Below are 23640 nucleotides of genomic sequence, written 5' to 3'. Positions count from 1 at the left end.
AAATTTTAATATTTTATATACCTACCGTTGAATTTTCAGATTTTGCGTACCCTTCACTCAAGAGTCTTGGCTCCGTCATTGATTTCTCATATAACTTAATCCAAACTTTGAACTGGCTTGTTCTCCTTGGTCATTATCTTATATCATCATTATAATGTTTGGAAAAACCAAAGAATTACAAAAGCACCTTGAAGTTAAGCTTCGTGAGCGACTCACTTGAAGCAAAGTAAGAATGAGAGAGAGAGGCTCAAAATTAAAAAAAAAAAAACTTTCAAAATATATAAATTGAATGATAATACAACTTTCAGGTTTTTTTCAATTCTAAATATAACATCGAAAGTTCAAAACTAATCCAAACATAATAAAAACAAAAAGTAAAAGCCAGCGATTATTGTTTTTTTCAGTTTTCTTAAAACTACATATATTTTCTATCTGTTTTCAAAATTTATGCATTAGATTAATTTTTAACAATATTAAGAATATTCTATCAAAGATTCTACAACCACAATACTTAGTTTTATTAATTGAAAGTATGTTAAAAATATAAAAATTATTAATTCATCCTACTTTCTCTCTCCAATTTAATGAACTTTAAATAATTAATTGTGTTAATATTTAAATAACATTTTAAAAACATTATAATAAAATTAATAAATTTAGAATAAAATAAAGTATTAAATGTAAATTGGTCCTTAAATCATAGGTCCAAGAACGTTTGGAACCGTAAACTCATTTTTTATGCAATATTCCCCCTTAACTTTTAAAAATAGTATAATTTAATCTTTACTATTAATAAAAATTAACTTTGACCATTAATTCACTTAAAGACATAAGATTATGTTTTTCTTTTAGCACAATAGCACTACTACAAAAAAGCATTTCTACTACCCTAATTTACGTCCCATTTTAAAAGTTAGATTTAGAAAGAACACAATTCATGTCACCCAAGTAAAAAGAGGACGTAGATTGAAAAAAATTTATTTTAACAAAATAATTTTAATAATCCACATCTCATTAATTCTTGAGGGGACGTGGCTTTATAAGAGTACTTCATAATCCACGTCCCTCCTTTAAGATAGCACCAGCTGGCTTCTGCAGAAGCTGCAGAAGCCACGTCCCCCTTGAAAGGGGGACGTAGCTTCATGTAGAAGCCACCTCTGCTCTCTGGGGGACATAAGAAGCCACGTCCCCTAGGGAGCAGAGGGACGTGGCTTCTTGAGAATACACGTCCCCCAGAGAGGAGAGGGACGTAGATTCTCAAATCCACGTCCCCCTCCTCTCTGGGGGACGTGTACTCTCCTTCCCACTCAATTTTTGAGCCCCGCGCCAGTCAAGTTTTTCAAAAGAACACTCAAAGTTTGCTGTGCCTGCCCTTATCTCCAATCAGAGTATCATCTTTCTGCTTCTCAGTCTCAGCCAAGCTTCTTCATCTGGTCTTTCTACTGCTCAGCCATGCTTCTCGGTCTCATTTTTCTGCTGGCTCTGTGATCGTCTCTCTCAGCTTCTCATTTTCTCTCGGTCTTATCTTACTGATCGCCTCTCGGTGCTTCTCAGCTTCTTGGCCAGCAGGAACAGTTGCTCTGCTTCTCGGTGCTTCTCATTTCTCACTAATATTTTGGTTAGTGCTTCTCATGAATTTTCCAGCTAACCCACCGTTCTGTTTTGTTAGAAAAGGAAGTCTGTAGGACAATCAAATTTTTCAGACTTCCTATGTTTGCTTTTAAATCGTGAGTATCAATAGAATTTTATCCTTGTACAAATATTATTATTCAAGCTTAACTTGGACATCTTTATGCCTACATTCATGTGTGTGTGTGTGTGTGTATTCTGGTTTCATTTTCTACCATAAGCTAGAAAATGGTCTCCCTTCGTTGTTGGGGTTTGTCTGCAAGTGAAACCGAATATATGCATGATTGTCTGCTTTAATGGTTTACTTTAATAGACCTGTCACATGTTTGAATATCAAATTAACTTCAGATTGTCTTAACATAAAAAACAAAAACATGGAAAGATTAGGAAATGCTTTTAATGATTGTGCGCTTTCTAGTTACATTTTCACTAGCCAAATTCATGAGTCTGTTCAATTTGCTAGCTTTTTTTTTTTTCTGCTCTACTCAAATTCACAGTCATTTCTTATGGAGTTATAGAATGAATTCAACTCCCAAGGTCTATATTTCTCAAGCATGGCTGAAACAATATTGGTCTAGACTTGAGATCTTGCTAAACTGAATATGGAAATAGAAAATGCTATCATATGCTAGCAAAAAAAGAAAAAGGGAGTATAAAAGAGTGAATGATATTTTTGCTCATTATATATAAAACGTTATAATATATATATATATATATATATATAAGATAGTATTATATATAATATTTGTATATAATTTATATATTTATAATATTTTTTGTAAAATATTTTACTGGATTTTTTATTATTTAGGAAGGAAAACTTTTGATTTTCTTGTATTTCCTTACTACCTTTATTAAATGTTGGTCTAAGAAGTAGAATTGATTTGTTTGACATTTTTCTTCTAAATCTATGTGTTAGTGTATTTATTTTAAAGTAGAAGGGATAGGAGCCATTGCTAATTTTATTTTCAAGAAAATGTTCCCTTTGGTGATAAAACTTTTTGTTTGGCCCAAGTTAGTGAATAATAGTTACCGATATAATCTATGATTTATATAATATTTCATTAATATATAAAATACATAAGAAAACTTAAATAATAATAGGAAAAATGACAATTAAGTCCCAAAAGATCAATTTTATACCATTTAAGTCCCAACAAATTCTAAAAGGCCAATCAAGTCCCATGTTATTTTTCCCCAATTAGAATTACGAAGGAAATGATGAAAATGCCCCTATGAGTAAATATAACATGTACACTCATCATCTCCAACATTTCCCTCTCGATTTGTCTCTTTCCCGCCATTAATGAGAGGTGCATGTAAGAGGTGGAGCTATACGTTGAAGAGTACCCATTCCTGAAACAGAGTTATGCTTGAAAGAGGTGGAGTTGCCTTAATTATTGACTCAAGGAAGCTTAAGGTTTTGTGCTGGTGCGTGTAGACAGGTATTTTTTTTTTTTTGCAAATCCTTTCATTTGAACAAAAAGGTTTACTCCATGAAGGTCTAATTTCTTACAAAATGGCTTTCGTAAGGAAAAAGATGTAACGGTTTTCTACAACTGAACATGAAAGAATTTTTTTTATTTGACATTATAAAATATTTGGCATGAAGATTCAACATTTTGCAACTGAAAGTGTAAGAAATTATCATCGAGTGTCCATATTTTAAGATGGAATGCTGTCATTGTTTGACTGATGCGAAAATCACTTATGTCAAAAGTAACTTGTTTCTAAGTAATATATTATTACATTTTATTTTGTTTCTTGTAGGTTGATATTATTGGGTACGATGGAAAGTAGTTGTGTAAAGGAAATTTTTTGTTATTTTCATTTTGGTGGAGATATTGTAAAAGATATGCATGGGACAATGCGTTATAATGGGGGGAGCTGTAATGGAAGAATGATTAGAGAAGGAATGTCTCTTGAAGGACTTGTTAGATTGATTTCATCATGCTTAAATTGTGATTTAAATGGAATAGAGTTGAAGTACAAAGTAAAATTTGATTGCAATGCTCTTTTAGACCTTAAAGATGATGAAGGGATAAATCAATTAATGAAATTGAATGATAATTTTGCTCATGTGTACATAATTGGGAAGATATAGCAAAGTACAGAGGCAACAAGAGATTCAATTGATGGGTAAGTTTTTTTTATAGTTGCATAATTAATATTATGCTAATATAAATATGGATGGTAGTAATAAACATGATTTAAATGAAAATGTAGAGTAGGATGTTCAGCTGAGAATTCACATGCTACACAAGATCTTGAAGTTCTACCATGTGCAATACAAAGTATCCCAACACCAATGCCTAAGCTAAATGCAATAAAGTGGAAGGATTTGCTAGTAGGACCTGGGCAAATTTTTGCAAGTGCTGATAATTGTAGACAAGCAATCTACAAGTATAGTATTGCACACAGGTTTGAATATAAATTTGTGAAGAACAACACAAATAAAATAATTTCATTTTGCAAGGCAAAAGGATGTCAATGGAAGATAACAACATATTCATTAAGGAAGTCTATGCCCTTACTTCATGTAACAACTTTCAAGAATGAGCACTTACATTCTGCCTAAGAAGACCTTGAAGTTTCTTACAGTACAAGGTGCACACTGACTTCGTCTATAATTGATGACGTAGTAAGGTCTAATGTGGAAAAAGGACCCAATGAAATCAAAGCTGACATATATAGAGACTATGGCATAAGTCTAACTTATCGTCAAGCTTTAAGAGCGAAAGAGAGGGCATTGGTGGAAACAAATGGGCTTCTTGACCAATCATATATGCTTGTTCCTTAGTTATGTAATAGACTAATGGAGACTGATGCTGACACTGTAGCAAAATGGGTGGCTTCTGAGAACAATAGATTTGAACGTTTATTTATTGCATATGGTTATTCCATTAAAGGATTCTTTCTTGGGGCTAGGCCTATTTTATATATGGATGGATATTTCCTCAGTGGTCCTTATTAAGGCACCTTATTGGCAGCTTCAACATACGATGCCGATAATGAGTTGTTTCCATTAGCTTTTGCAATACTTGGGAGTAAAACTCATGATGATTGGACTTGGTTTCTTCAAAATATTAAAGATATCCTTGGTTTGTTACAGGTAACTATTGTTTCTGATAGAAATAATGCTATTATTGGTGCTGTTAGAGCCATATTTGATGGTGATAGACATGCATTTTGCTATCGACATGTTAAGGAGAATTTTAGCTCTGAGTTTAATAAAGTTTGTAGGTGAATGGGAAGGAACAGCAAAGAAGAGGCACTAAAGTTGCTTGATTACATTGCCTATGTAAGGCATGAGCACGAATTTCATATAGCCATGGGAAATTTGAGGATGTTCTTTCCACAATTAGCAAGATGGGTTGAAAATCAAGGCGATGTTGATCGGTGGGCACTATCATTGTTCCTATTTTGAAGATGGGATAAGATAACAACCAACTTGGCCAAATCATTCAATGCATAGATTCTTGAGGAGAGGAGGCATAATATATGTGTTCTTATAAATGAGCATAGAGACAAGTTGAGCAAGAAATTTTTTGCAAGTAAGGCAGCCATGAGTAAGTGAAAAAGTATAGTTGGTCCTAATGTTGAAGCAAAGTTGAAGGAAAATATTTTTAGGGTAGAAGTTATGATAGTTCAGTTGCATGGCTCACATATTGCATTGGTTCGGACACCGTGTGGAGATGTATGTGTGAATCTGATACTAAGGGAATGCACATGCAAAGTTTGGCAAATGTCTGGCATTCCTTGCCCACATGCTTGTGCAGCCATTAACGAAGTGCATGGTAATGTGTATAGCTATGTTGAGGAATGTTATCTTCGTAGCTCACAAGAGAAAATATATAATGGCATTATGCATCCTGTTGAGACCCATGACATGCTAAAGCCAAATACGTTGATAGTGTCTCAGCTCATGAACCAAACCTTTTTGCTGCCTCCTAGAACATCTCGACCAGCTGGCAGACCTCGTCATGTGAGGATCGAGTCTCAACATTAACAAAAGAAGGTTTATCATTGTTCTCGCTGCCATGAGGCAGGTCATACAAGGAAGAGGTGTAGAAATCCAAATCCAAGTTGATGTTATTGTAAATGGGTTACTGATAGGAAATTAGTCGCTTATCCTCAAAATTACACTAAAGCTAACCTTAATGCAATATAAGGCTAACCCTAGGTCATCTCCTAAGGAATGGTTTTAAGTCTAATTGAAAGTTATCTAGTGAAATAAATCAACCAAAGTTTGTAGGAATTTAGTTACCTAGCTAATTACCTAATGTGCAAGTAATTAAAATGCTACTGAAAGTGAGTGAAATGAACTTCCCTTTTCATAATAATGGAACCCTAGAGATTAGTTGATTTTGGACTCATTATCTTCTCATGATTAGGCTAAGTTTAGCTTCCCTTTCCTTTTGACTAAAGTTGTCATGACTTAAGAAAGTTATCCTAAGCCAATTAACCTAATTAGCTAACCTCCCTAGGTCTTAAATTAAAGTCCCTAGTTCAATTAACCAATTGGTGAAGACATTAGCCAAGTGATTCACTCAAAATCCTCTCTCAACAGCTATGGTCAAACACATAAATTGAGCAACCACAAGATTATGTCAAGCTACTCAACAACACAAGCATTAACACCACAAGATTATGCAATATTAACACAAGATATTCACTAATTGAAAAACACAAGATTATGTGCCAAACAAAGAGTGGCAAAATTCAGTCATGGCTGTCCAAGGAAGAAATTAAATGAAACAATCCTCTCTCTTTACATCAACATCAAATTCAAATTAGAATTTATAAGCTAAGATGATTAAACCCTAGATTAAGGAATCTAACCATCTAGTAAAAAGAGAAGAGGATAGGAAACAAAAGAACTTAGCCAATTTGAAGCTCAAGACTCATTCTCCATCTTCATCTCTCTAGGATTCCATAAAGAAACTTAGCCAATCTTCATCTTCAAGAACCCTAGTGATTGCTTGTGAAGGCCAAATTCCATAGCTCTTGAATGATGGAAATGAGCTTCAATCCTTGTGAAAATGGAAGGGATGGAATGAAAATAAAGAGAGGAGAAGAATGGTATGAGTTTTGTGGAGGTTTGGTGGCTGAAAATGGAGGTTAGGGTGCTGGAAAATGAAGAACAAAAGAGAGAAAATGAAGAATACTATGAACAAGAGAGAGAGAATGTGGAAGATGAATGAGATATGTGTTGGATCCATTTGGGGCTTAAAATGGCGTGCTCCTTGGTGTCTCCCATCACCTGAAGCTTAATTAAAATAAGAAAAAAGAAATTAAAATGTAAATGGGAGCCTTGTCACACTTGCAAGGTGGCAACTTCCTATTGGTTTGTAGATGATTCCAATGTGTGCCTAATTTCTCATGTGTCATCCACATTATTTTAGCTGATCTAATCCCTCAAAATAATCATAATTCATGTGCAAACTATCAGCCATTGACCTCAAGGAGTGTTGACCTCAATTGCCCAATTGATGCACAAGTCACATGCCACCTATGTCACATAAATCACATAATTTAATTAAATAGCATATGATATAATAAAATCTAATTCATGTCCAGAATTAAATTCATAATTATAAGGGAGAATTTATTAAATTAACCAAGTTTTAGACTGCACAAAATTATATAAAAATTTTCACACAAAGGCAAACCAAAAACTAGGACAAACTAAAACACTTAAAAAAGTGTTGACTTTTTTATTTAATTACTCCCAAACTAAAATGAATTTTAAAAATATAATTTCACCATTCATCAACTGGACATAAAATGCACTTTTTCAATTTTTCTTGTACATTTTCTCAAAAGTTCATTTTTTAGACCAAAATGCCCCTAGTGCACTGAACCTAGAAACTTAGGCAAAGTTCCAAATCTAATGCAATGTGTGCACTTGAAGGTGATAAATCATTAATAAAATGGTCCTAATTGACAAATAAAAGTGGGTAACAAATGTGTTCTATCAGTTACCACATGAACTTGGATTTGGGTGACATAAACATAATGGTTGTTTTAGGGGTTTTTTTGGCATGTAGCAGCCCCTGTTTTGTAAATCCAAGTTGAAGTTTCTATAACATGAGACTAGATCAACTTGGATTTGGTTGACATGTATAGGTTTATGTAGATATATATTGGTAGTGTTAGGGGTTTTTTTGGCACATAGCAACCCTTCATTTGTAAATCCAAGTTCATGTCTTTATATATGTGGACAGCTGATATGTGCAGATGCATTAGATGAATTAATACATGTTTCTTACATGAACAGTTCATATCTTCTAGTTTGACGATCTAAGATTTCATGTACGAGTTGCCAATTTTTCGTAAGGAATTTGCAAAATTTAGTGTCTAAATTGCAAAATACTTCCACGAATTCAATAGTTCTTCGATCCAAAATTTCGAGTAGTAGTTGCAAATTGTTTCTAAGGACATTGTAAAATTTGGATTCTCACTTGCAAATTACTGGAGCTTTGTCCTAAAGGATTTAACTCTCCAACGAATTTAATAGTTCTTCGTTCTAAAATGTAGAGTACCAGTTGCAAATTGTTTCTAAGGGCATTGCAAAATTTAGTTTCTCACTTGCAAATTACTGAAGCTTTGTCCTAAAGGATTTAACTCTTCAACAAATTTAATAGTTCTTCAATCCAAAATTTGGAGTACCAGTTGCAAATTGTTTCTAAGGGCATTGCAAAATTTGGTTTCTCACTTGCAAATTACTGGAGCTTTGTCCTAAACGAGTTAACTCTTCAATGAATTTAATAGTTCTTTGATCAAAAATTTGGAGTACCAGTTGCAAATTGTTTCTAAGGGCATTGAAAAATTTGGTTTCTCACTTGTAAATTACTGGAGCTTTGTCCTAAAGGATTTAACTCTTCAACAAATTTAATAGTTCTTCGATCCAAAATTTGGAGTACCAGTTGCAAATTGTTTCTAAGGGCATTGCAAAATTTGGTTTCTCACTTGTAAATTACTGGAGCTTTGTCCTAAAGGATTTAACTCTCCAACGAATTTAATAGTTCTTCGTTCTAAAATGTAGAGTACCAGTTGCAAATTGTTTCTAAGGGCATTGCAAAATTTGGTTTCTCACTTGTAAATTACTGGAGCTTTGTCCTAAAGGATTTAACTCTCCAACGAATTTAATAGTTCTTCTTTCTAAAATGTAGAGTACCAGTTGCAAATTGTTTCTAAGGGCATTGCAAAATTTGGATTCTCACTTGCAAATTACTGGAGCTTTGTCCTAAAGGATTTAACTCTCCAATGAATTTAATAGTTCTTCGATTCAAAATTTAAAGTACCAGTTGCAAATTGTTTCTAAGGGCATTGCAAAATTTGGTTTCTCACTTGCAAACTATTGGAGCTTTGTCTTAAAGGATTTAACTCTTCAACGAATTTAATAGTTCTTCGATCCAAAATTTGGAGTATCAATTGTAAATTGTTTCTAAGGGCATTGCAAAATTTGGATTCTCACTTGCAAATTACCGGAGCTTTGTCCTAAAGGAGTTAACTCTTCAATGAATTTAATAGTTCTTCGATTCAAAATTTGGAGTACCAGTTGCAAATTATTTCTAAGGGTATTACAAAATTTGGTTTCTCACTTGCAAATTATTGGAGCTTTGTCCTAAAATAATTACTTTGTTGAGAATTCATTACTTACCCCACCCAAAATTTTGACACACAGTTGTGACATTGACTATATATAATTGATTTGGTTGCTTGTTCAGCTTGCTTGATAGTCATACCGAGTGTTTTATTTAGAAAATTGCATGATTCATTTGTTACATTGAATTGGATCACCATATGATTAAAGTAATATAAATAGTAGCCCAGCTGTATCAATTGGCAGGAAATACATGTTATTTTAATTTGTTGAAAATAATAAGTATTAATTAGTACCTGTGATATAAAATCCAAATAGAGGTGTTGGCAATCTTGTTTACACAAAATCATAATTCAGTTAGGTAAAATACATGTATGTGACCAAATTTTAATCAAATAACATGTTTGGATACAAAATTAATCAAGCATATCCCACAAAGGCCAGCCTAATTTTGTAGCCAAAAATTCTATTCTTATACGCCCTGTAATATATTGGTAAAAATATTCTTATAAGCCCTAAAATTTGGATACAGCTTCAAATTCAATTCAGCATGTCCTCACTTGTACAAATTACATAGTCAACCTTCAGCTAAAACACGTGAGGGAAAAAATTGTAAAAGAGGTAATTTCTACAAAATCAGAATGGTGAAAACATGTCACAGACTAAAAATTCATCTACACTCCTTTCCTGCCCTCTTTGGTCGATTAGCTGCTGAGACAGAGGCAAATACTTCATTTCTTACTTCATTTCTCGTGTGATTTACCAGCCACCACACCACATCCACCCTAAACTGTCTCAGTTGTTTCTAAAAAAACATAAAGAAAGTTTAAGTTTCACATTGATGATTGGAAGAAAAAAATTAAAAAGATTATGGATCACATATACATACGTTTGAAAAGTCCTCCATGGTCAGTCCTCCTTTTCTTCTTCTACCATCCCATTCTGTACAGTACTTTATGACATATACCCCACAATCATCTCTACAAATATAAGTAATTAAGGTAAGGCAAATTGTCTACTAGAAATGAATACATTAAAAGGTACTTGTTTTCATAGATAGTTACTTACACATTACTCTGTTTGGGAAGTTCTTCAAATATCATCTCCATCTGAAAATCCTCTCCATATTTCTCCGGGTCACATACTTATAACAACTCAATTATGCTAGTTCTCTACAAATAGTTCCAGAGTTAGATAACCATTCCCATGTAAAAATTTAAGTCACCTAAAGTAGTTATGCAAAAGCACTAATAAAGCATACCATAAATCTGGCCATCATCTTCTTCTCTTTAAATAACTTCCCTGCCAATGAATCAAGGATGAAAAATTTGTCATTTTTCAAATCAGCACAATACCAAAACCAGTGATTGAACACAAGCATGGGCAAGAAGAGGTAATCACAATTTCCAAGGTTATATCCAAGTTGATCGGGCATGAGCATCTTTGCATCCTCAAAGATAGACCATCTTAACTTTTTATCCCTTAGGGTGGCCATAAATTCTGAATCAAATATGTACCTCTGTACCTTCCCTTCACGAAGTTGCTCACAACCATTACTTTTGCGACCATGCTCATGACCTATAAGGATCACATCCAACACTCAATGTGCTATCCAATTAAGCAACTAATGAATTAAAACTATTAGACATACCGCTCTACTTATCCATTTTTTAGGACCAAGACTTTGGTATTCGGCCCTAGTTAAGTAGTAATCGTACATCTCAACGACACACCTACCAAAAAATGTGTTATTATATCAATCATAATGCACCATGATTATCGAAAAGTAATATCACATTACTTACTCTTCACCTTTTGCTTGATTGGTCCGCCTAGTGCAATATTCATATATTTATTGTTCTTTTGTAATTCTCCCTTATATTGGTTCTTTCAAAAAAGGTGACAAATTTACCTCAACCCTTTTCCTCTCAGACCTTCAAACCATTGGGCTTTCATCTGTTCTCCTCCTCTTCTTACCATCTTGTCTTTCATCACTTTCTTCCTTACTATTAGAGCCTTCATCTTCATCTTCTTTAGATCCAGCTCCAGCTGTAGTTTCATGTCCATCGTCATCCTCATCCTCATCCCCATCTTCATCCCCAGATTCATGTGCATCTTTAGCTTCATCTTCACCCTTATCTCTATCTTCATCATCTTCTTCAGCTTCATTTTTATCTCCATAGTCTTCTTCCTCTACTTCTTCTTCGCTTGGTTCGCCAACTCGCATGATAGCTTTACTATCAGATATTTGAAGCTGGTTAAGACTTTGTTGCAACTTCAGCACTTTACTTGCAAATGTATTAGCATATTGCAAAAAGTCTTCATATATCTCCCTCACACCCTAACCAAGTTTCAATACCAAGCTTATTAAGTAAGTGAAAACCAAAACATAGATAATAAAGTATAAACATTTATATACCGGGTGAGTTATCATTGCAAGTGGAGGTAAAACTTCAGACACTTCATTAGCCTGACCACCGTAAAGAATACCGTGGATGCTTTCTTTTTCCAGCTTAACCTATTTTTGCACCATGTGTTGGTTCCACAAAGGCATCACAGGCAATCCACCATCTATTGACGGTGTTGGGCCTAATGGAAAGTGGTGCATGTAAAATATCTGTACCACAAGGATAATTATAATCTAATCAATAACAAATAAACTGGAATAAAATATAGAAGGATTTCAAATAGACTATACCAGTAAGAAAAATAAGCATCCTCCTACATTCTTCTTCTTTCATCCACTCCTTAATGCTGTCTTATAAGTCAAAATTTTTCTAATAAGCTCCGACAACACAAAAGATGACCAGTCATATTCTTGAACATTTTTCTTCCCACTCAAACTTTTAATACTCCTCATACTAATAGTTGTACTTGTTGTGGGATAAAGAAATGTTCCTAAAGTGAATAACAAAAACACCATTTCAAAATTTTTTTCAGCCTTGCCGGATATTACCAGACTCTTCAACTCAGTGAAGGGTTTGCCAAGATAATTCTTCTTTAATGCTTGACATGCTTCGCTGTCATCATCTAAAAAACAGCTTTCCCACCATAAGGCACACCTAAGATAGTGTGCACATCCTTTCCATCAACACTTAATTTCTTCCCTCTAATTCCATGTGTTAAGGTTGGTATGTCAAAAGCAGCAATTACTTGTTCACATAACTCTCTAGGTAGTTTATTAAATTTAAAATCCAAGAGAGATTGGAACCCCATTTTCTTAACCTTAGTGCATAACCTTTTATGTTTGGATATGTATTCCATAATTTCCTTGAACTGGCTAGGAGAGCAATGCGTGTTAAATGAAACCTACAAATCAAGAAGAATAATATAACACCATACAATGCATAACAATCATACAAAAAAGCCTCATTAATTTAAAATAAATACAAGTTAGTGATACCATTGCCATGGAACAAGATGCTGATTCCTTGCCTCGTCCATCTAACAAAGTCATGTTTCTATATCTTTCTTGTTCAGCATTTGATAATTTTCGCCAACTTTCTCTCATTGAGTCATTGGCTTCTATAAGACCACTGAATCGTCCTTCATTTTTTTTAAGAAACTCTTTCTTAAAGTTATCGTATCTAGACTTCTTTTTTGTTATAGCTTTCTTGTTGTCCATAGTTTCTTAGTTCTTTGTGCCCTAACAAACAAGCTTCCCACCTAATTATCACCGATGCAAGTCCCAAAAAAAACACTGGTTAAAATTAAATCAATAAATTGAAAGAAAGTAAGCAGAAACAAGTAGAATTTCATTAATAAAGCCTAACAACTTTGCTCATGGTCAAAGGGCACAACAAACATGTATGTCCACAAGAAGAGAAAAGCTAAACTTTTGCAGACAAGTTTTGGGCAATAAAGATTGCACTAACAAAACCTAGAAAATTACCTTCTTTTCTTTGACAGCTAAAAAAATGTCTCTTTTTGCAATAAATTCCCAAAACTATTTCTTTTTGCATTAAATTCCTAATCCAAAAAAGGATCTTCAGTAGGATAAACACTCATAGGAAACAGGCATAAAAAACGCACCTTAAGTTACAGGGAGTGGGGTTTTTTTATGTTGGTGGGGGGAGAGGTTGGGTTTAGGAAGAAAGATGAAGATAAATTCACTGAACTACTCATGAAAAAACAAAACAGATTAATACAGATACATCTGTATGAAATTGCCTAGAAGAAGTGAAGCAGATTGAAAATTTATTTCCACCCATTGAACATTAAAATATTTGCATGCATTGGTGAAGAGAACTTAAATATTGTCAGCATTTCCATTGATTGAAAAATTATTTGCAAAGAAGAAGCACAATAGATTTGCACAGCCAAGCATCAGTAAATTGTACACTGAAATGAAAATCATTGCTCCACACAAATGTAATATCCAAAGAGAACAACTATAATCATGTCATTCAGCCCATTGTGCCCAATTCCTTCAAATATCATTGAGGATTCATACTACCCAAAGTTTACTCAGATCAGGTAAATTTCTTCATGGTCAAATCGATAGAACGGAAGTTTCTTTTCTTGATCATCCCCATAGGCATTCGATTTCTAAGGGTGTGTGAAGACAGATTCAAAAAGAGACCTAAGAGATGTGTGTATATTTTTCTTTCATTTTAAAATTGAACTTTTGCTCAGAAAAATTTAGAACTTGAATCCTTAAGAAAATTCTGAACATAAATTCTTATAAATTGCCCCCTTCTACTTGTTATAAAACTTATTCAAATAAAATTTTTATTGCAAGAAAATTTTATTCAATTTAAAAGTTTGGGGTCATTACATTCTTGCTTACTCCAATGGTACTTCAAATTAATCTAGCATATAAACCAACACATTTATGTCATTATAAATTTTCTTTCTTATAATAAACCAAATATCGATATTCAAAATCTTTGTTAATTCCTGAAATTTTCCATTAATCCCTTAATCTTCAATAACCCTTCTACAACTTCTACCAAATAATCAACAACACTAGTAAGCATTTAACCACCATCATTAACACAACTCTTCTTACAAACTTTAAAAAAAATCTTAATTATCATTTTGTCTAACAATTTCCCTTTAGATGTTGCACAATTTTAATAGGTAGATCAACTTTACAATTTATGTACAAACATAAACTTTCTTAGGTAGCATAGATAACTCCTCAAGGTTCTACTATGAAAATTAAACAATCTCATTTTCATCAACTTCTTTCAAGCCTTCCTACAAGCCTTCCTACAAATACCTTGAGAGCATTTATCATTGACAAATTTGTGAGATGAACAACTAAGCAATTCCAACAACTCTTAAGCTTTTACTTTTATTAACCAAATTTAGTTCACTATCATGATAGAATAACATCAAAGATTAACACTAGTAAGCTTTTACCATTCATTCTGCAGTCTCTATTGTCGTCTGTAGATCAAATGAGAGGTCTAAATATTCTAAACTTAGCTGCACTGGAATAGACTCGTTTACTTGCAAGTGCATTGGCACAAAATAGTGACCCTAAATTTCAGGTTTACCTGCTTCTCATGACTTCAATATTTTAGTATTTCTTGGGCATGTAAAACATGTCAATGGAAATATTCAGAGTCAGACAGCCATTGATTCTAAATTTATGTCAAATTGAAAAAGTTTATCTTAAATAAATGTCGTAGGCAGCGTTGTCTTGTTCTTGATAATAGTTAAAGGTACAGTCCGTGTTTTCATTGTCATTGACCATTTGTTTGCCAAGCTCTTGCAATTTAATTCATCAAACAGTGTTCAATATCTTATGCAAGATTAAGATAACACGATTGTGGATCAGCAAGTGGCTTACGATGAAGGGGAAGAGGAGAGCTTCAATCTTTTACATACATGAGAAGAAAGCAGACCAAACTTTTAGCCAATCAGCCAATACACATACACAAGCAGGACTTCAACAACTGAAAAGGAAGGAAAAAAGAAAAACTGAATATGCATATACACATACCTCTAATAGCGTGAAACAGAGCAGGAAAGAGAGAGGGATTCAGCTGCTTCCACCAGAAAAAAATGAACACCCAGCTCAGGGATCTAGGTCCTCAAGTCCCAACAAACAATAAAGGCAAAAAAAATACAATTTAGGCATATAAATTCGAACCTTAACAGAAAAGACCTCGCCCCTGGCTCTCCGTTATCGTTATCACCAAAATCTTGGCCCTCGCCACCGATTTTCCCTCACCTCTATCACTACCGCCAACGTTTCCCTCTTCTCCTTCAAGTATTCAACTCTTAGTTGCCGGCTACGTGTGCTGCCCCTAGAAAAATCACTCTCCCCTGGCCTAACCAAGCCCTCGTTCACCGTATGGATCAAAGAATGCAGACCTAGAGAATAGAGCTTCGCGTCGCACAGAGACTTGTTCGGGCAGAGAAGAAAATGAGCTTTTACTTGAAGAAGGGTGTTTCGGTCTTTTCCTGTGACATCAAAATACCACTTAAGGACCTTGGGACTTGATTGGCCTTTTAAAATTTGTTAGGACTTAACTGGTATAAAATTGATATTTTGGGACTTTATTATCATTTTCCCATAATAATACCCTCAAATTATATGAATTTTAATTCATTTCAGGGTGTGTAGACCCTAGGATTGTCTTTGAAGTAAAGTCTTCCCATATAAATAAATCATTTACTTTCATTAATTTTTATTTATTTATTATTATTTGCATGTGATTATAATAGAAAATTAAAGTATAGTAAAAGGTTAATTTAATCTTATGCACTAAATGGGTGTTGTAAGTGTCTGACATTTTCTCCATATACAATCAATTTCCCAAACTCTTTTACAGATCATTATAATTTTGTTTTAATGATTTTTCAAGGTTCGTTGAAAACTTTGGGCACTTTTATTTCCGTCGTTATTGATTTCCCTCTCGAATTGATGATGATGAGCCAGTTTTAAGCACATAACAACCTGTCCAATACCTTCATAAGATCCAAATGGCATGAACCACAATATTCCTGCTACAGTGAGAATACACACTCATGCCTGTATTCTTTCTGGTTTTTACGATGACAAATTTTGAAAATATTGTTTTATCTTTAATATACAAGAAAGTTAAAGTAATTAATATCTTTTTAAATTTTACCCCTCGCTTATTTATTATGATTATTAATTAGAAAGAAGAATAAAATTAAAAAAATATATAATTTTAATAATTTTAATGATATAACTATCATTTTTTTAATGAATGTGAAATTGAAAAAAATGAGTCTAATTGAAGTACAAGTAAGATAGTGAATTGTTAATTTGATAGATTTTGTGATGATTTATTAGGTAAAAAAAGAATGGATCGTAGTTGGATGAATGCTAGTTGAATGACTGAGGAGTATGAGAATGGTGTGGACCAATTTCTTGAATTTGCTAGGAAAAATGTTCCTTGCAAAAATGGAAAGTATTGTTGTCCTTGTGTCAACTGCATGAATAAGATTGAATTGGGTATTGATGAAATAAAAGAGCATTTAATTTGTGATGGGATAAATTTGAGGTATACAAGATGGGTATGGCATGGGGAGGCAGGAACAACTTCTATGTCCCAAAGTGAGCGAATTGTGAATGACTGGGATGATAGAATAGAGGATATGATTCGTGATGTTGGGATGACGTCATTTGCACAATCACATGCATATGACAACTTGCATAGTGATGTAGAGAAACCCTTATACCCGGGGTGTACTAATTTTACGCTCTTGCTAGCTGTGTTGGGATTGGTGAATTTAAAGTCAAGAAGTGGGTAGACCGATTCAAGTTTTACAGAGTTACTTGAATTCTTGAGTAAAATGCTTCCAGCCTATAATTTACTTCCAAAACGTATGTATGAGGCAAAGAAAATCCTGTGTCCAATAGGTATGGATTATAAGAGGATACATGCTTGTCCTAATGACTGCATACTATATAGAAATGAGTATGAAGGGCTACACAAGTGTCCCAAATATGGGACTTTGTGGTACAAAGTAAAGAAGACCGATGATATTGATCATGGTAATGAGATCATAACTAAAGGGCCTCTTGCGAAGGTGATGTGGTATCTTCTAATAATACCATGGTTTCAACATTTGTTTGCTAATCCAATAGAAGTAAAGAATTTGAGATGGCATTTTGATGAGAAACTATCTGATGGGAAACTTCAACACTCGACTGATTCTCCTCAATTGAAGGCAATAGATCACATATTTCCTCAATTTGGAAGTGATTCGAGAAACCTTTGGCTTGGACTCTGTACGGATAGAATCAACCCATATGGCAATCTTAGTAGCACACACAGTGCATGGCCAGTTTTATTAGTTATTTACAACCTACCTCCCTGGTTGTGTATGAAGCGTAAGTACATAATGTTGTCTTTGATGATTTCGGGACCAAAACAGCCAGGCAACAATATTGATATTTTCTTGGCCCCTTTGATTGAGGATTTAAAAATGCTATGGGAGGAAGGTGTAGATGTATTTGATACTTATAAGCAAGAGCACTTCAAGTTACGTGCCATGATTTTTATAACAATAAATGACTTTCCTACATATGGAAACTTGTCAGGATATAGTGTTAAAGGCCATAATGCATGTCCTATATGTGAAGAAGGCACACACTACCACCAACTTAAGCATGGAAGAAAAACAATCTACCTTGGTCATCGAAGATTTCTTGATCGGTATAGGCTTTTAATGGCTCACAGGAGTATGAAATGGCTCTAAAAGCCTTAACTGGAGACTAAGTTTATCAGTGTATGGAAGGAATCAATGTCATTTTCAGTAAGAATAAAAGGAATGTAAGTGAGAAGAATCTGTGGAAAAAGAGGTCCATTTTTTTTTATCTTCCATATTGGTGGAGTTTAGATGTGAGCCATAGTCTTGACGTGATGCATTTGGAGAAAAATGTGTGTGATAGTCTTATTGGTACGCTTTTACACATAAGTGGCAAGACTAAGGATGAAATAAATGCCAGACTTAGTTTAGCTGAAATGGGAACAAGAAAATGCTTACATGCACAACAAAATGAGGGGAAGAAAGCTTATTTACCCCCAGCAACGCACACATTATCTAAAGAGGAGAAAAAAGTTTATGTGGATGTTTGCATGCTATTAAAGTGCCACAAAAGTATTCTTCTAATGTTAGAAAACTTGTTTTGATAAGTGATTTGAAGTTACTAGGCATGAAGTCTCATGACTGCTATGTGTTGATGCAGCAACTTTTACCAGTGGCTATTCGAGGGATTATGAAAGATGATGTGAGACACACAATAACTAGATTGTGTATGTTCTTCAATGCTATATGCAGTAAAGTTATAGATCTTGACAAGTTGGATGAATTAGAAAATGAGGGTTATATTATTTTATGTCAATTAAAAATGCACTTTGCTCCAGTATTTTTTAACATTATAGTTTATTTAATAGTTCATTTAGTTAGAGAAGTAAGACTTTGTGGTCCTGTTTATCTCAGATGGATATACCTATTCGAGCGATACATGAAAATCCTAAAAGGGTATTCTAAAAACCTATACAGGCTTGAAGCATCAATTGTTGAAAGATATGTGGTGGAAGAGGTTGTTGAATTTTGTACTACATATCTAAAAGGATTAAAGGCTGTTGGGGTCCCTTAAACTCGGCATGAGGGGACAAGACTTGCTGGTAAGGGAACATGGGGGGTTAGAGTGAAGTGTATGTCTCATGAAGAAGTCTTGCAAGCACATTTGTATATCTTGAATAACATGAAAGAAGTTCAACCTTATTTAGATGCTCATAAAAAGTTGTTGAAAGACAAATACCCAAGAAAGAATGAAATGCAACTAGCTAATGACCACAACAAGACTTTCAAAAAATGGTTCAAGGAAAAAGTTATGAATGAGACTAGTGTGTCTGATACAATAATGTGGTTAGCTGATGGACCTCATTTTGAGATCGTGTGTTGGGGTGGGTACGATATAAATGGATATTCTTTCTATACAAAAGCCCAAGATGATAAAAGTACAATGTAAAATAGTGGGGTAATGGTAGAAGCGGAAGCCCAGCATTTTTCTAGTTCAAAAGATAATAACCCGTTATTGGCTCGCATAAACCATTATAGAGTGGTTGATGAGATATGGGAGGTGAATTATACTAAATTCAAAATACCTGTTTTCAAATGCAGGTGGGTTCACTTTAATGCTATTGAAGTAGATAAGGAATTTGGGTTTATTTTAGTTGATCTCAAAAGGCTTGGTTTTAAAGAGGAGCCCTTCATTTTAGCAAGTCAGGCAAAACAAGTGTTTTATATCATTGATCCAGCGAATAAATAGTGTTTTATTGTATTACTAGGCAAAAAACAAATTATTGATGTAAAGGATGATAACTCAACTTTTAACCTTGATGAAACCTCGCCTTTCACTACAAATCTACCTAGATCAACTGAAGTAGATTTAGTTGATGATGAATATGCAATTAGAGATTATCATTGTGAAGGAATTTGGGAGAATGAATAAAGTAAGAATTACTTAATAAAACATTGAATTAATTGATTCTTTATATTCATATATTTGTTTCATTTATTTATTTTTATTTATTTAATTATAATGCAAGTTACTTGTATTATTTTCTAATCTTAACAGGCACATGGAGGGTTCTAATGAAGATGTAGTTGACACATCCAGCGCAACTTACAAGAAAATAGGTAGAGGAAGTACAAAATTAAAGGAGCTTGCACTACGTCAGGGCACTACAGAGAGAGTGCATTTAGAGTTTGGTGGTGGTAAAAGACCACTTGGTCCAGAAGGGGACAAGTTTATAAGTTACATAGGTCTCATAACTTGGAGTAAAGTTGGGATCTTGTATCATAATTGGCAAGAAGTACCAGAAGCTATAAAGGACATGATTTGGAGTGATATTTTGGTATGCATATCTTTCTATTTTTTTATTGTTTTAATTATATTAGATACCATTATCTTACTTTATAATTATGACATATTGCAGTTTACTTATGATATCCCTCCTACCGATGAGATGAAGAGGTACTGGCTTCAACAAGTTCATGATCGGTGGAAAGATTTCAAGTCATCACTTTCTAGGGAATACATTCGAGGAGCAAAAAAGAAGAACAATCCATGTTTGGAATATAATTTCATTGATAAAGACACTTCGAGAGAATTTGTGAGGTCACGAGATGATCCTAAATTTCAGGTAAATTTTGATATAATTAATAACTTAGTTTATTTTTGTTTAGTTTACAACTAACTTTATTTTTATTTTATTTTAGGAATTAAGTACTACAAATAAAGAGAGACAGTCTAAAAATAAATATCAGCATTACTTGTCTTGGGGGGGATATAGGAAGCTGGACCAAAAACTTAGGGAAGTTGATTTGAAGCAATTGGAGGAAGCTACGAGTTCTGACCCCAGTATTATTGTTCATCCCCCAGCTCCTCCAAATCGGCAGAGGAAATGGAAAGAAGCTAGAATCAAGAAATGCCAATATATTACTCCGGAGGCTGTTGAAGTTGCTCAATAGATTGTAAGTAATTATACTAACTAGATTCAATTTTAGATTTCCTATCTTTTAAGATAAATTCATTTATTAAATATTGCAGGATTCACTTGAGGAACAAGCTTCCTAAGGATCATTTCAATCCACTGGAAGAATAGATATCTTGGCATCAGCAATTGGAACGCTAGATTATTCTGGTCGTGTTAAGGGGGGTAGGAAAAGAAGTTAGTCTGAAGGAGTATTTCGGACCAATTTCATGAGGCTTATCAGGAGTTGTATCAAGAGTTGAGCTTGATGACCTTCTGGCAAAGGTTAAATATGAATGTGCTCGAAAGTATGAGCAGGATAATTTGCTACTCTGTGAGTAGATTCTTCAAGAGGTTAGATCCATGGTCACCAACATGGGAACCACACAAGATAGTGGACAGGGAATTGGGCAGTAGGAACTCCAGGTTTTCATTACCTTTAATTAGTTTAATTATTCAATTTTGTTTATTTTATTTTATTTTCTTTCATTGTGTTTACTTATTTTTCCAGACTTCTCCCGTGCTTCAAAGTACTAAAGATAGCTGTAATCCACCTGAGATGGCACTACATGCCTCTAGTCCCTTAGTAGAAGAGGAACAAGTTTGTTTTCTTTATTTGGATAATCCTTGGAAGAGGATTGTTGGTTCAGCACGGCTATATATGCTCACAGAAACAATCCATAACATGAGTATTTTGGATGATCAAGTGAAGGTGACGGTTGAGGTTGTTCTTGAGCCAAACGTGAATGTGCCATTCCCTACTGATGAGGTTGAAAAATTAGGTGAAGTATTGGGACAATTCATTTTATGGCATAAAAGACTTGTTGACACAGAGATGACAATTCCAATGGTAGAAAAACTCTTCATTATTCTTTGATTATCTCTTTTGATTTTACTTATATAACTTTTATTCATTTCATATTTTATTAGGATTTTGATGAGGGTGAGGACTGTTCTGCTCTATTACAATACATGAATTTTTTAAGGCAATGACAAAGCCTATCAATTTGACAATGCCTAAAGGAATTGTGGGTATAGACAAGTCATATCATTTTGCAATGGACAAGAAAGACATCTTGGAATTCTTGTTGCTGAGGGAGTTGGATATCTCATAGGCTATGCTATCTATCTTGTAATTTTATTACCTCTATTCTATCTCATTTATATTTATTTTAATTTATATGCAATAACTTTCGTGTCATTCTATTAATAGGTTTCTTAGTAGTTTTTGTACTGGACCACGGAAAGGTCAATTTGGATTTTTGTGTCCAGCTTCTTTGACATCGGCCCACAATGATATCAGTGATAGGATGAGATACGTGGGCAATACTATTTCAGAAACAAAATTGCCCTGTTATCTAGCTCCAATTCTTGAGGGGTAAGTTCTTTTATATTCATTTATATATATATTTATTTTGATAATCTTTTTTATGCTTTCATGTATTGATTTCTTTTGTCTCTTTGTAGTTACCATTGGTCCCTTTATGTTATATGCCCATATTTGCATGAGATCTATTAGTTTTGTTCCATGGGCAAGCAATCGAGTACTGAAACTAAAAATATATTCAACATGTAAGTTAAGATTATTTTTATAAATGTTAGATATTTATTTTGTTTTAATACTTTATACTTTATTTAAATATCATGATAGAGCATTGAAGATATATTATATGACTGAGGGAAAGCGACGCCCAGTAAAAAATACATCTAAAAAAAATCCCTCACCGACTTGGATTTTTCCAAACGTAAGTAATTTTAATTCAATACTTGTTATTCACAACTTTTTTATATATATTTTTGTTTATACTTATTATCTGATTCTTAACTTTCAGTGCCATCGCCAGATAGGGAGTACAGAGTGTGGATATTATATTATTCGTTATATGTATGAGATTATTCAATCCGAAACTAACGAAAATTTACACATGGTAAGTTACATTATTATTTATTTTAATAATATTAGTTTCGCAAGGCTTTAGAATTTGGATATCTAATGAACATTCGATAAAAATTTGCAGCTTTTTGACAGTAGGTACCCTTATACCAGTGAATACATAACTGACATTCGAAATAATTTAGCAAGTTATCTTCTTCAAGAGATATTTACATAGTATGATTTTATAGTTTATCCATATAGTTAGATAGAAGGATATAAACCTTAATGTGTTCAAGTAGTTTATTGGAATTTGGCTGTAAATATTGACACTTGAATGGGTGACAATAGTTTTGTCATTCCAATGCACTTGGTATATTTTGTTGTGATAATTTATGAATGGCTGTAAATGAGTTTCTATTTGCTGAACTTTTGTTGTATGAATTTGGCTATTTTTGTGGCATACTTTCACAAATTCTATTTTGGTTGTCAAGCAAATACAAATTGTATATAAAAAAATTACAAAAACCACGTCACATTATTAAAAGGAGGGACGTAGCTAGATGTGTGCTTGGGAACAAACCGCGTCCCCTATTATAGAGGGGGACGTGGTTTCTCAAAGAAACCACTTCCTCCTCATGAATGAGGGACGTTGTTTCTCCTATAAACCATGTCCCTCTTACTTGGGGGGGACATGGTTTCTCTGACATTTTGAGTAGCCACGTCCCCCTTATTTGGGGGGACGTGGTTTATATGGAAATCATGTCCCTTTCTAGTAAAATGGGGATATGAATTATGTAGAAACGACCTCTCTTTTAATATTAAAAGGGACATGGTTTATTCTTTTCCACGTCTCCATTATTTGTGACGTAGATGAGCTATTATTTTAAGTCGCCCAGTATGATGTCCCCTACAGTTGTGACGTGGAAAAGCCTACAAATGCGACGTGAAAAGTCTATTTTGTAGTAGTGTAGGCAAGTTGAAGCTTGAGGTAAAAAGTCTAAGCTAAACCAAGACTTTGAGCTAAGAGCAAATCAGTGCAAAAAGCAGGGCAA

Source organism: Prosopis cineraria, unplaced genomic scaffold (genome assembly GCF_029017545.1).
Source record: "Prosopis cineraria cultivar Desert tree isolate PC_DT_omini unplaced genomic scaffold, ASM2901754v1 PC1, whole genome shotgun sequence".
In the NCBI taxonomy this organism is placed as follows: Eukaryota; Viridiplantae; Streptophyta; class Magnoliopsida; order Fabales; family Fabaceae; genus Prosopis; species Prosopis cineraria.
Note: the sequence above shows the minus strand (reverse complement) of the source record.